This window comes from Xiphophorus couchianus, chromosome 1 (assembly GCF_001444195.1).
Source record: "Xiphophorus couchianus chromosome 1, X_couchianus-1.0, whole genome shotgun sequence".
NCBI classification, from domain to species: Eukaryota; Metazoa; Chordata; class Actinopteri; order Cyprinodontiformes; family Poeciliidae; genus Xiphophorus; species Xiphophorus couchianus.
In genome coordinates, this window is record NC_040228.1 from 18,997,637 (window position 1) to 19,011,595 (window position 13,959).

The window sequence follows — 13,959 nt, forward strand, 5'->3', positions numbered from 1 at the left end:
ATCTTTGTTATAAAACTTTATAATGGAAAATCGACCCTGTCCTCCAAGTCCAGGACCTGATCAGCAGGATGGTGCACTAGACAGAAAACTGTACTTGTGTGTGTGTATATGAAATAAAAGCAAAAAGAGTAAAGACTAGGAGACTTCATTTTCCTTGAGATTTATGTCAGCATTCTTTTTGCATGCATGAAGAAAAATCCTTCCGTTAGCCCGGCTATTTTCAGTCCATCAAGGCCTGACAACAAGGGGCCCTAAATTCACCCCCAGCTTGAAGGACAATAGCAGGCATGGGCCTTGTAGCTTTCCCAGCAATCTGCCTCTCCTTTGTGTGTGCCGATGTGTGAGGCACTATAGTGACAGATGGCAGGAGCGTGCTGCCGTATGTGTTACCTTTCCGAATGACGCTCAACATGTACTGTTTCCTATAGACAACCACAGAGAGACGGCAGCTGTCCATCTTTTGGACCACAACGGCAAAAGACATGCCGTTCCCTAAACCCAAACCTGGGGAAAATGTTCATAGCAGTATCTGAGGAACTATTTAATGATGGTAAAATTATAAAATATGTGAGAACATAAGCTGCTTTTTGAAAAATTTGACTTCATTTTCATGCTTGAACCATTCCATTGTTCTACAATAAGATAATAATATATTTGAAACTTTGAATCAAAATGTATCTGTAAAGTACAACCGTGCTGATGATAAACTCAATGCAAAAAGTAAAGAAATTTCTGTTTGATTGACAGTTTCTTTGTTGTAACAGCTTTTTAGCAAAATAGCTTATACTTTTAAAAAGGCTGCTTGTTTCTCTTTAGATTATGTCACATTTGTAAAGAAAATGTGCTTGTGGGCTAAGCACCCAGTTGAGTATGTGCGTTGCACCCATAACAGAACTTCCCAAATCTTCTGCAATTGCCGCACAGCATTTGGTGGAGGTAGTGTGATGCTGTGGGGCAGCATCTTCCATCTTTCATCCAAACTAAGTGAAGGGTGATGAAGAGTCAAAGTATTGTCCAACGTGAAGGTTTCCCCCAACTTTCCTGAGTTTGCTGCTTTTGTGATAACAAACTTGGATTTTTAAGGAGGTTCCTGCAGATACGACACATCCAGTTGGTCACACATTGCTGTAAGATGGCAACCCATTCTTCAAAGAGCATTTCTTGCAAGTCAGTCAATATTGTTGTGTTTGTTACTCTGGCACAAGGAGTATACCCAGTGCCCAGGGGTTGAGGTTGACTGCAGACATGTCGCCCCCACCTCTCCACTGGTAAACTCTGAACGTACTCTTTGTTAAACACAGCTGTGTGGAGGTGAACTCTGACATCTTGGTGGGCAGATTTCAGTTCCTAAGAGTGAAGATGTGAGCTTTGGGACTTTGGGATAGTTGCAGAATTTAGATAGGAGGAAATAAATGGTTTTCCCCTACCCTCCTATTTTCTAAGATTTTTTTTCTTTCTTTCTTTACCACAAAATTGTGATAACTTAAAAACAAGTTTTCTTACTTTTTGGGCAAGTCATTTTATATAAGTATAACTGATTTACAATCTTTGAGTTGTTTTTAATAGCAGTCTTCATGAATAAAAGACTTCTTCCCCTTCGTGATGCATTAACTAAGGCAAAGTGAAAAATAAAATGACAGATTTTGTATTAACGGTTGTTGACTTATAGCCAAGCCATAGGTTAATGAGAGTGTTCCTCATTGTCTCTTGTTTATTTTCCCTCAGTGATGTCATTAATAGGAGGCAATGCCATGGCTGAACTCATCGCTACGTTCTTCCCATCATTCACTGCTGCTGCCTCGTCTCACATCACCTTCAGTTGAATCTCTCATTCATGGCACGTCTTGGAGAGGATCATCCTCCTTATGAACAGACCTATTTGTATCTGTGAAAACATAACAGAAAAATCTCACTTCAAGCACATACCACTGGAAAAATTTTGCACTTTTACTGAATAAATGCACTTACAAAAGAAACCAAAAATAGCTGATGCATCTGCTTCCAAATATCATTCTGTTAACAAAAAAATTAATTTCCAAAGTTTCTTTTCCTGGTTCATTTGTAGAGACACAGATCTACTAAAAAACACTGAAAAACTAAGTTAAACTCATGCCTAACACATAAATGTATAACAAAGCAGGATTGTGTTAACCTACTTATGTTTGTTAAGTTTATGTAAGGGTTTATTTTTGAGGCATAAAACATGTTTGGAAATACCTCTAAATGCAGCGTCCAGTTCAAAAAGCTAGTGTCAAAGATGGTTCACTCTGCAGTTATTAGAAACATTTGGATATAACTTGTGCCATTATAATGTCAAAAACTCCATATTTTTAACTATATTGTTTTAAGACATTGATTAGTTTGATTCTGTGATTTCTAAATTCAACCAAGTTAAATATGGTTAGGTCCAGAAGACATTTAATTCCTGACACCAGATGTGGTAATGTAGAATACAGAAATATATAATACAAACAGAATACATAAATGTTTAGTCTGAATTGAATAAGATAAAGATAAGAAATACCAATTGGTGTTTCAAACTGTTAATTAAATTCTTTTGCTTAGAGTTTTCTGTACATAAATTGTCACATATATAGCATCCTTTCAGACAACACTGCCTATTTGATTGCAAAACACATTCTTTACGACTTTGACAGAGACACTGTGGGGCGGCGGTGGCACTCCAAGACAGGGCTCATCAGCGTGTCTCCTTTAAAAGCAAGGAGCGTTGGTAGCGGCAGCCCAGGAGAGGCGGTGTCTGTCTGAGCATGGATGCTGCCCTGTCACCCACCCCACTGCTTCCACCTCAGCAGCAACAACACCCTGGGAGCCCTGAGACAAGGTCTGCATACAGAGAAGTCAGAAAAAGGAGATGTGTGCTGCAATTTCACAAAATAACGTCTTGCAAAGCCAATACAGCTTTCTTTGATCACTGTCAGATTTCACCTCCAACATTAAACCTTAAAAATGTTGCAGCTCCTCTGTGAGAAAGTGCATTTAGAAAACGTTTTCAGCAGCAACAACAACGACACAGCTAACAACTATAATCTAGTGTTGCCCAGAAAAATATTCACTAGACATGTATTTTCTTATTTGTTCCCATGAGCTCTCATTGATACCACACAAATTGTCTGTTCTGAGAAGTGGATTATAAAAAGAAAATCGATTTGCATTTGTTGTCTAAGAGACACATACATTTCAAATATACATTTCAGTGTTGTCTCAGAGAAACTGCTTCAACTGCAACAAACACTAGTTTGTTGGCTGCTTCTCACCAACAAACTAGTGTAAGTTATTCTTGCTTTTTAGAGGTAAATGTCAATAAAACCAGAAAAATTATTATGGATTTTAGGAGAAATAAACATGCCATCTGTCTTGTGTACATTAATAATCAGACAGTTGATGTTGAGGAGGAATACAAATATCTGGGTACAAAAATGGACACTGTATGCAAGAAAGCTCACCAATATATGTACTTTTATTGTAAATTAAGACATTTCATTGTGGACTGTAGTCTTAAACATTGTTTAACAGTTGTTTTATTGAATCTGTATTTTTTTTTATTTCATTAGTTATTGACACAGAAAAATAAAAACCAAGAGATTTCAGTCTTTGCAGAAAAGCTTATGGCCCGTAACACACATGTCCACACTCCTCAAACACAGATCCCTCAAGAAAACCACCTCTAGTTCACAGAGTTTTCTGTTTTACCATCAGGATGCAGATCTGCTTTAAAAAACTGCAGGACCAATAGATTTAAGAATTTATTTTTACCTTCTTTTACTGTCCTTCTAAGTACTTCTAGTTGAGTGTTGTGTGTGTCGGTCACTGCTAGTGTGTTTTTTATGGCAATACTGTGGTGGTTTTTATTGTATTCACTGTATGTACCATCGGAGAATGCTTTTTCTGCTGGCTGTAAAACAAATTTTCCCATGGGGCTACTAAGAATATCTTGATACCCTTAATTTTTTTTTATCCACTTGAGCACATTTTTATTGAGTATGTAAACACTCTGACTGTCTGTATAGTTTATGCTACTTATAATCTATTTTCTTCTCTCTCTACATGGTTATACGGGAAAACCTGATCTGGAAATGTCAAACCTTTTAAGGGTTTAGTTAGAACACTTATAAAATCTCATTGAGCAAATTCAGTTAAAGGATGAGTCTCATTTTCCATCCTATTCCACCTTAAATGTAATATTAAAGTAGTTTTTGTTTTAGAGATTTATTTGATCAGTTTTCTACAGTTGGAAAGACTTTCTGTAAGACCATTACATTCATCATTGTAAAACAGTAAATAAGGAGCATTCTCGACTTAACCTAACATAGATAATTGTTTTTATAACACTTCCTGCTTCTGTACAAAAGTCCAGCTTTTGTTAAGGTGGATGACCTCTTTCATTAATTTCAGCTTTCTATTTCACACTGCATACTAACATTCTCTTTCAGTTTGCCTGATCAGATTTTTGAAGCTAGATAAAACTTTGTCACCAACACAGTGTGTTCAGCAAACCATAATATTGTCAGCTCTTGTTTTAGATGTTTTCCCTAATTTCTTTTAGTAGAAGTTCATTTTCACCTCCTGCCTTCTCTCTGCATTTTGTCCCCCCGTGTAACCTTTACTTGACAGCATGACTTTCATTTAAATGTACAATTACATATTACGTTGTGTCGGCCTATCATGTGCAATCTCCATAAACGCATTGAGATTTTTGGGAAAGGTGAGAAAATCTGAAAGATCCAAATGGTATGTGCTCAAAACTACCACTGTGGACCCCTGAAGAAGTATACAAAATGTAAAATAAAGGCATAATAGCATCATGCACTATTTTCATAAAACAATATGCTTTTTGACTTGACTGCAATAAACAGAAAGTACATCTCCCATAGCTCTGCATTGTGTTTCAAATATACTGAAAGTCAGGAAATGACAGCAAGTGCAGGTCAAACTGGAAGGTGCTGAAAGCAGTTGGCATGATGCACCACAGAGAGACAAGGTGCTTCTGCCAGACTTTGTAGGGAACACACACAAACACACACACGCCATCTGTTGAGGACACAAATGCAGTTCAAGGGCCAGACATTTACTTTACATGACTCAGACAGAAACCTACTCAGATATATGCGCTCTAAAGAGAATACTTTACATTCTAGATGAAGGAAAAAGACCATATTCTGCCAAACACATAGCAGCTGAATATATTAATTAATGTTACAGAATGACATCACTGAAAAAAGAGTTTAGTGAATTTGATGAATAATATTTATAAATATTCCTTTCGACACATCCCAATTTGTGTCTTCCATTATTTGACTGCATGTGAATAAAATATTTGTGTTCTAAAATGATGGAGAAGCAAATCAGAGTTTCCCCGTTTTGCCAATATTCCCATCTGCTGAAGGCCAATTTGCCAAACTGTGTCGCTGCTAATTATGTTTCATGCATTTTTGTTCTTATTTTGGAAAAAACAGTGATGCGGCATGTGCAACCGCAACAGTTGCATGTTTTATCTTAAATATCTTTAAAAAGCTCAAATGTTTTAAGTTGACGGGTCGATGGTTTTCTGCTGTTTAGATGGATGAATGTCATGGTGCGTCTGTTTAGTTGTGTGAGCGTGTCCGGATGAGTCGCAGGTTGGGCTGTGTTTGGCTTTGGATCCAGTTTAGGTCAGGATGGCAGGACTGCAGGTCAGAGTGAGCGGGCCCGGCTTCATGGCTGCGGTCTTGTCTTTCTTTTGTTTGGCAAATAATTTGCCTTCTGCCAGGATCAAGGTTTAGTTAGTTAAGGTCAGAGGTCACCAACAACATCGGGGGCTCTTACAAGGCAAAGTGCTGCATCTGCTACGTCACAGACACAAAGAAGCACACATGCGCTCCCACACAAAGCTCTACGGGTCGCACTGGGCGGGTGCAAACCGATGGAAACCACCAGACTTGCTTAAGCTGTCTGATCTCCATATCTAATTGACGCCCCCGCATACACACACTCATGCCGACCTCCACCCCCAATGCGCACATGCACTATTACATTTATACACCGCTTCATTTTATTTGTATTTTTCCATCTGGGGAAAATGAAGCAACCAATAAGAAATGGCTGATGCACCCCCACCTCCAGAAATCCACCCATCCCTGCATCTTCCTGCTCACCCTTCCTCCTCCATAACCACCAGCTGAGCCTGCTTGAGGTTGAGGTCTGCTTGTGGGTGAGGGGGAAGGAGCAAAACGGCTTTTTTTTGGAGGGGGGGGGAGGTTGGAGGGGTGAATGAATGAGACCATGTAAATGTGCGACACGTGTCAGGGTGAGTCCTTCTCCTGCTGTTGCTGATTCATAATATCAACCCCCTCTTTAAAACCACAAGCTGACACATGAACAGACACACACTCGAACAGTCCCGTTTATCTCACTTAATCTACCCATTATAGAGAGCCACAAACTCTCTCGACAAACACGCCGTCTCGGTGTAAGGACGCACAAATATGCACAACATACCAGGTCTGCTCATCCTTCATCCCGATTGGCCAAGGGCGGCAGAGGCAGGCGCAGGGAAGAATTAAGGTCACATGGTGCATGCTGCTGCAAAGCCTTTACTGAACCCAAGGACGGACTGGCCTACAGCGGCTGCCACCAGCTTGGTGGTGGTGGCAAAGATGGCGGCAGCCCTTCACAGTGCTTTAGAATTACTGTGTTTTATGCCGAAGTGACCCATGTCTTAGCCTTTTCTGCCCTATAAAGGACTGGAGACATGATGGAGACGTGTGCATTTATGAGTGTCCACCTAAATTCCTGTAAATGACAGCGATAGAGGTGAAAAGGAAGAGAGTACAGTAGTACAGTATGAGGTGATGTCTCTCTGGGGAGGATGAGGTGACAGACCCCTACGCCTCTCACTTCAGTGATTTTGCCTGCCGCCTGCTGCCTCATATACTCACAGCTCTACACTCAGTTGCTATGGAAACAGAAGGATGGGGTGTACATTTTTTGGTGAATATTTGTATATCTGTGTTTAAAAAATTGGGTCTGGCAGAGGCCAAGTGGTTAGCTCTCTCTTTTTTTTTTTTACTCATTAATTCGCACCTCTGTGTGCACACACACACATATTTATACACAACTCCACATATTTGTGCGTTTGTGTTTCCGTGAGTTTAACGATGTTAGGCTCCTATTTTTGTCAAGTACTCCTTTCCTGTCTGTTCACCTGAGGGATGGAAGATTAGGTGATTAGTGAGAGATTATCGGGAGGTGAATCCCCTGTTTCTGCTAACAACATAACCGCAGTTCACACATTCACACACACGCACACGGGCGCACACATCATGCATGCACGCACCCACGCCTATACACTCACATGCTGAAAGTTCCTGCTCTCATTTCCCAGCTCCATTGGCACCCTCCTGTTCCATCACACTCTCGAATAAGCTGAGAGGCCCAGATGATTTGATGTTGAAAAGAGGGTTAGAGTATGTGTGCATTCTCCATCAGAGCCGTATTCATTAGGTATTTATATGCATGTGCTTGTTACCCCCAAGTCCCTGCATTTTAGCATATGTGTGTAAAATTCTCTAAATTAGCAGGCTGTGGGCAAACAGAAACATGACAGGTTTTTAATAACTCTAGTAATAGGTTGGAAGCGAGGGGTGTTTAGCTAAGTGCAAAGGGGCAATGATCACAGAAGTGCTATGAAATAAATTACTTTATTTTATAAAATCCACATAAATGTAGCCGTGGTAGATTACAGGAATTCCACACCACATTCAAGATTCAGCATCAAATTCTTGTTTTTAAAAATCATTGCAATTGTATCCTGTATCAGCAGTTTACATTGAAAAATACATTGGTTAAATGCATCCTTGAAATCACAAAATTAACACAACATCCAAGCCTCTAATGAGGGTATGTAAACTTTTGACTCATACTATAACTGTCTGCTTCGACGCACACGCATGAGGAAAACCTGCTGGGTTAAAACAAGGCGGAAATTTTAGGTTACCACCGTTTTCATGTGGTGTTCTTGATGTGTTGTTGCTCTACTACACAGAGGCCAGGTCAGGAGCGATGAGTGAGAACTGAAAATGCAATAAAGAAATCTGTAGGACTGCAGCAGAACACGTTGCACAACCTAATCAATATTCTCTAGTCACAGTCGGCGTTGGTCTCAGGAATAAAGCGAGCTTGATAAAGCATATAGAAAACCACAGTCCCACTCTGGTAGATACTTCAGAGATTTCCTCCAAGTGAGAGGAAGTTTATTCGCTCTGGGTAATAGGGTGTCACTCTGTTTGCTTATCTCAGCATACATGTTTGATGACTTTGATAATTGAGCTTTTGTTTGGGACCTCCCTCCCTCCTCCTCGCTGCTACCTCTGCCTCCTCCCACTGCTTCCTCGTCCTCACATCCCCGGTGCTGTTATTGCTGTGATATTTTTCTCTCCTCCATCCCAGAAGTAATTTGGCTTGTGAAATTGCACCTTTTTTCACCAACTCCCCACCCTCGAAGTGCTTCTCTTCGATTTCCTGTCTGGGTGGCTGCAATCACTCTCGTCTTGTCCTTGGTCCACGACCTTGGCGGCCGGCATCGACTCCTATCCATCGTCATGGAGATGACCCACATCTATCACCATGGAGACAACCTTTGAGCAGAAGTGTGCCACACCCACCCAAGGACTCAGCAGACTTGCTGCTGCATCTGCACATGCATGGACATGCATGCTGAGATGCAAAAACACAAAACGCAGAAGATTGTGAAGATGGTGGATGTTTTTTTTTATATATTCCTGTGAGCTTCAGCCTCACTGTAAGATGGCCGGAAGTCAACTGGGAGCAAAATTGATGGAATTCAGATAGAACTTTTTTAAAATGTAAAAAACAAAAACAAAAAAAAACTCACATGTATTTCTTTCACATTTATATCCTATGATTACAGAAATGTGAGATCAGGTAAATATATGGAACAGTAACAGGAGAACTATAGAGTAAGAGACAATTAAAAGGCCGGTGTAGCGGCTCCTCATGATGATTAAACTTGCTCGGGTTTTTTTGTTTGTTTGTTTTTTTACTTGGGTATCAAAATGGAAATGACTGTGTCGTGTTTTTATCCTCTTTGACGATACTTGACTGCGGTCATAAAGTGCCAATGTTGCTCTCAGAGGTGCTATCATTAAATAAATTCAATTCAGTTAGTTTGTCTTAATGCACTTCTTTTTTCTTCTGTTTTTTTTTAGATTTCAGCATAAAAGGGGAAAACTGAAATAATTAGCAGCTCTAAAGTAATATGTGCAACTTACTGGTGCTATTGAAGAAAATGCTATGAAATTTTCTAGATATATTTTTTTCTATACGGGTTTAATATTCCCCTCAGTTACATACAGTTTCACACAAAAAATATTCAAACTTCTTAAACTTTTTAAAATTCTGTAATGCTACAACTAAAAACATGAATGAGAGTTTTTATGTGATAGATGAATGGAAATTAGAACATGTTGGTGAAATGGAACATGAAGGATGCATGGTTTTCACTGTTGGGTGAAAATCACTCAGTCAGGTTTATTTAATATCAGACACATGAGATGAGAGCCACCACTTTGTAGTGGGAAATTTTACTTTGAGCTAACATCTGCCTTTCATGTCATGCTATAATACAATTTCCCAGCACAAGTGGCAAGAAGACAATGTAAGAATAAGAATAACCCAAAGTTTGTGGCAAGAATGCTATGGTTGGCATTGGACAAAGCATCAAAGTTTAAGGAGTGAAACTACAAGGTAATGCAGACCAGATTAGAGTCATTCTTTCTATTGCACACGGGGAACTTGTAAGTCTGGATATCAGCCTATTCAGTGTGAGGTCTTAGTCATTTGTTACTGGATTCACTCTTAGATGCCATCATTGTTCTGCATGTGTTTAAGAGCTCTGCCAAACAGAGTTTCTCCATACTCCATTGCTGAAAGCCAAGCCAAGCTCTATGGCTTATGTGCATCTTTCATTCCTTCCCTTTTAAACTCTAAACCTCAGAGAAAAGCGGAGCTGGCAGTTCTGGTGAGCAGAGCAGTTTGGGAGGAACAGGATGAAAGGAAGGAGGAGACCAGGGAGAACTAAAAATAACACACACCGAAAAGGGAGGGAAAAATCCGTGGACCCCTGTTGGAACTGCCGGCGTACCACTTGAGCATGCTCTTATGCAAATGTTGCAGTGTGTGCCGGCGTGTGTGTGTGTGTGTGTGTGTGTGTGTGTGTGTGTGTGTGTGTGTGTGTGTGTGTGTGTGTGTGTGTGTCAACGGTTGCTGTGTTAACAGGACGGGCTGTGCTACTTGGGCCCTCCTCGCTGCCACATCATTTGTTTAAGTCATCCAAACAAAAGCCAGGGGAGAGAGCCACATGATTGGTGAAATATGCTTGTGTGGGACCACTGCAGTGGAATAATGATTGCAGCATTACTCCTGCGTGTGCCAGGGGCTGTGTGGCCATTTCATGCCCTTATGGAGTGAATGTAAGAGATGTTTATTCATGAGAGAGAGAAAAAGAGAGAGAGCTAGAAAGCGTGGGAGGGACAGAAAAAAGGGAGGTAATAAAGGATTGTGGTTATGTGGCAGACACTGATATAACTCCTCTGTGAGCTGCCTTGCGTCTGCATTTCCAGCAGCTCTCAACCTGCAAACTGAAGAGCAGAAACACTGAAAGAGCAAAATGATTGTTTTATGTCAAATGGAGGCCAAGAGAGGTATTGATTGGAAAACTGTCTCTTCTGTGAGTTACTCTTTTCCTTTGTATGGGAAACAGATATGTAGATGTGAGACCATCGTCAAAGGAAGGTGTTCAACTAACGTGAAAATTCATCATGTAACATATATTATATTGTCAAAAGTATTTGCTTACATAAACAAAACCTTTAGCCTCCATTAGCATCTATAACAACTTCAGGTATTAAGGGGAAAACTGTCCACAAGTTTGCAAACATGCAAATCTTTCACTAAATAAAGAGAGTTCACATTCAAAGTTAACATTAATGTTTAATGCTTACTTTCAAGCTTTCTGACTTTTTGTATCAGCAAAACAAACTCATTCATATACAAGAAAATTTGACATGTACCTACAGACCTTCGGGCAACTTCCTTTGAGCATAAAACATTCATATTCTTAATGTCCGGGGATGCCATCTGTGTGGGATAAGAGATTGTTTTGGGTATTCCTAAAAGGTCTGCTGAAAGCATTTCCAAATGAAATTTTAGAACAGCTGATTGACTGTGAACACATTGGGACTATTTAAATTATTTGAACACCTGAAATCCCCAATGTGGGAGATGATAAACATACATAAGAGGCTTCCTTTATTTGAAATATCAGACAAACATTATCAATCAAACCAGTTCACTCTGTCCACATGACAAATCAGAACTCAAGCAGTGATTCACTTAACTCTGTGTTTCGGAGATGATTAATGCACAAAACTCCTCGCAGAAAATGGTTTCTGTATCATTAAATCTACAGGCTTCTTCTCCAGCTGCTTTGAATATTCATGTTTTAGGACGAGATAAAAAGAAGTCAAATGTAAGACGTGGGAGATGGCATTATAAATATGCAAGAGTGGTTTGAGAAGATTGAAAGTAAAAATGTTTCTCTTTGTTGTGATAGCATAAATGATACACAGACTATTCTTGAAAGTTGAATATAATTGCTGCACACCATGCATGCGCGTCTGTTGGGTCTCTGCTTGATCTTGCTTTTCTTTTCTGTTTGAAACCAAGCTAATTGCAACAAGGAGAGAACAGTTTCACTCAGATAATGAAAGACACAGACTTCTGTGTGTTTGCTTAATGCTTCAGCGGGAGAATGTAGCACTGCAAATAAACCTACACAATAACTGCTCTCAGACACCGCGCGAGTTGGCTTGTGATTGGCAGCGAAGCTCAATTAGAGACCTGCCTTGTGCGCGCCCATCAAGTCATGCCTTCACATAAATCTATCAGTCAACCCCATGCGCATGATGACATGCATATTTTAGGCCTCCCTTCCTGCAGTCCTCCTCTCATCCCTTCGCTCCCTCTGCTCCTCCTATTCTCCGTTTCGCTGCTCATTATACACTGGAGAACTGACATCTTCCTGTTCCGTAAATGTTTCTCAAACCTTGAACTTATTTCAAAAGCAGGTCACTCCCACCTGCCAGTATACACAGTCCAATGAATAGGAACAGCATCTCCTGAGCAACAATGACATGTGTAATACAGTAATGCAAACAAAGTGTTTGCCCCTCTGAGATTTCTGGGGGTTTTTTTGCTTTTCCTTTGTTTTGTTTTTTGTTTTTTCAGATCAGCAAAAAAACTTTTGTATTAAAGAAAACCTGAAAACATACAAGAAGCATGTTTCAAATTATGTTTCATCCAAATCTAATAACTAGTTGTAATTGACAGCTATTGCAAACACTTGACAGTAGCCATTGCTGCTAACAAAAAATTCTTTGATCCATTCCTGTTTGTACAATTGTTGTATTTCAGCACCATTGGAGTGTTTTTATTTTTTAGCAAAAAGGACCTATTTAAGATCAATCATTCCAGTCTGACTCAAGTCTGGACTTTGACTAGGCTACTCTATTTTTAATTATTTTATTATTTTTGAACCATTTAGAAGTGAACTCACTGGTGTGCTTTGGATCTTTTTTCTGCTGCATAACTTTGGTGTGCTTAGTGTTGAGCTTAAGGTTGCAAATTGATGGCCAGATATTATTCTTCTATATTTTCTGGAAGAAAACAGAATTCATGGTTCCAAGTCAACGAGTTCTTGAGGCAGTAAGACAGACCCAGACCATTACACTACCGCCATAACATTTCACTATAGGCTTCCTGGTTTTTATTGGAAAAGCTATGTTAGTTTTACGCCAGATGAACATTTACCATGGCTTCACTAAAGGCCGGTGAAACGTTTAGAACCTTAGATGTTGTTTTGGGATTTTTTGTGACATTCTGAGTGAGTTGTTGCTGTCCCTTTGGAGTAATTTTGTTAGGTTGGCCTCTACCCACTCACTACTGTGCAATGTTTTTTCAATTGCATACACTGACACTTGCGGTGTTACACTGGTTCCTCAAAGTCAACAGAAACAGCTTTGTATCCCTTTTTTGACTGACAATATGTCAGTAACTTGTGTTTCAATTAACCTTAAAATTGAGCAATTTAACATTTATAAAATAAATTTGCTTAATAGAATCACATTAATTTTGAAAAAAAAAAAAATCGTGTTTTTATATATAAAGTTTTGGCGCTAGGTTGAGGTGGGTTTTTAGCCGAAATATGTGTATTTCACAAAGCTGCAATGAAAACACTTCCATTGTGTCACACGCATCATGTGATCAACAGTCATATTACTACTGGTGGAAAAGATGAAGAAATCAACAAGAAGTGGCAGGAGGATCATGGCGCAGCATGGTTTTTAACGACTTATCGTGTGAACAAGCTTATTCAGGTGATTTTAATTGCATTTCTTGTTTAATGGAAACTCCACAATTGCAAAATTGTGTTTTTTAGATTTGTTGATATTTTTGAAATATCATCAAAGTTTTGCGCACACATGCAATGGAAACACAGCTAGTGTCTTTGTTTTGCACCTGGTCTTGAATTTCTTTATATTGATATGCTGTCAATACATGGTCCCCCATGAAATCTGTTAGGTTTGCTAAGATAGAAACATTTTGTGCTACTTTGAATAATTAACTGTATTTACTGTAATGCTTAATAACTTGGGTCAATTGGAATGTATGTGTAGTTGAATTGAAAATATATTTTTTATAAATATGACATTTATTGTGACATAAACAAACTGAATTGAATTGAATTGATTTAATGCCTATTGTAATCTTTAAACCTGCTTCATGTTGTCAGACAGGTCTTGTATTGATGTTGCATTGTACATGTCTGTTAACAGTCAGGTTTAACAATGAGGTGCATTTACTTTTTTCACACAGGAAAAGGTT